General features: G+C 46.1%; 1 pseudogene; it reads right to left on the bottom strand.

The window, feature by feature from the left end:
- Window positions 1-233: 233 nt before the first annotated feature.
- LOC144771086 (28S ribosomal RNA) lies at window positions 234-1,239 on the bottom strand (annotated as a pseudogene).
- Window positions 1,240-1,835: the final 596 nt, after the last annotated feature.

Genomic DNA, 1,835 nt, shown 5'->3' with positions numbered 1-1,835 from the left:
GAAAAGAGGGGGGCCAAACCAGGCCCAGGCCATCTGGTCACCCTGATGACCAGCAAGGGATGGCGGCCTAAGTCCTTGCTCCCCGGTGGAGCAGGGCAGGAAGGGGAGGCACGTGGAGGAAGCAGCCTCCTGTGGGGCCACGTTCCCCCTCCAAATCCCTACCGTCAGCCTGGCAGCAGAGGAACCTACCCCCGTGTGTGTTGGAGGGTCTCCATGGACACCCACAGACATAGACATAAGCTTGGCTCAAAGGATGACTGTCAATAGATCGTAGGGAGGTAGCTGCTCTGCTACTTACAAAACCCTGACACAGAATCATGTCATCAATGAATGATTTAGCACTGGGTGCCCAGCGAACATATGGTGCACAAGGGAGATGGCGACTGCCCCCTTCAGTCCAACGCTCCAGTCCCCAAGCAAGCGGCTCTACACTCGCCCCCAAAATGAGCTGGCTATCACAGGCCAACCAAGGCTCCACAGCACTGCGATATCATTAAGGTTTAGGGGTGATTTTGACTGAAAGGCATTCAGTCATAATCCCACACATGGTAGCTTCGCCCAATTGGCTTCTCAGCCAAGCAAAACACCAAATGTCTGAATCTGCAGTTCCTCTCATACTGAGCAGGATTACTATTACAACAACACATCATCACAAGGGTAAAAGTAACCTGTCCCACAATGGTCTAAACCCAGCTCATGTTCCCTATTAGTGGGTGAACAATCTGACGCTTGGTGAGTTATGCCTCACAATGATAGGAAGAGCTGACATCGAAGGATCAAAAACCGATGTCGCTATAACCACGTGGCCGCCACAAGCCAGTTATCCCTGTGGTAACTTTTCTGACACCTCCTGCTTGATACCCAAAAAGTCAGAAGGATCATTTACGTCTGTTTTCATACTGAAAATCGAGATCAAGCAAACTTTTGCCCTTCTGGTGGCGGGAGGTTTCTGTCCTCCCTGAGCTCGCCTTAGGACACCTGCATTATCGTTTGACAGGTGTACCACCCCAGTCAAACTCCCCACCTGCTGCTGTCCCCTGAGCGGGTCTGGCTTGGAGCCAGAAGCTATAGCCCCATGGGGCTCGCCTCCCTGCCTCACCAGGTAAGTGAAAAATGTTTAAGAGTAGTGGTATTTCACCGCCAGCCTGAAAGCCTCCCACTTATACAACACCTCTCTAGTCTCTTTGCAGTGCCAGACAAGAGTCAAGCACAACTGGACTACTTTTCCTGCTGATTCTGCAAAGCCAGCTCCCTTGGCGTGATTTTGCTAGATAATGGGTAGGGACAATGGGAATCTCGTTCATTCATTCATGCACGTCACTAATTAGGCGACGAGGCATTTGGCTATTTCTGGGTTATTATTGCTGTCCATCAGAGTCAAATCGGTCTTTCGTCCAACAATACAATTAATTCGTTCTGGAGTACAACCACACTTAAAGCTGTCTTCACTGGATCTGGGATCACTTATAGGCTAGAGATGGTACACCATGCAGTACTATTCCAACAATATAACATTGTCTACGAGCAATCCTGAGAAATTAAAGTGTTATTAGGAGGACATCAATAATCAATGTGTGGTATGTAGTGATTATGTGTATGCAATTATTTGAGACCTATTCTTCATTCAGGACATTTTAATAATCATGATGTACACATTGATATCTAAAGTGTTATGAGGAAACATGTATAAAAATACAAATCTATAAAATGCACACCTAACTAGAAAATACAGATCTATAATAATTCTAGAAAAATCACATCTATAAAATCCACGTCCATACTAATTGTTGTGTCAACTATAAACTATTATATAACTGTTTTAATCACATTTAAAT

This window comes from Lissotriton helveticus, chromosome 7 (genome assembly GCF_964261635.1).
Source record: "Lissotriton helveticus chromosome 7, aLisHel1.1, whole genome shotgun sequence".
In the NCBI taxonomy this organism is placed as follows: Eukaryota; Metazoa; Chordata; class Amphibia; order Caudata; family Salamandridae; genus Lissotriton; species Lissotriton helveticus.
The sequence above is the reverse complement of the archived record's forward strand: the minus strand, read 5'-3'. Positions and strand labels throughout refer to the sequence as shown.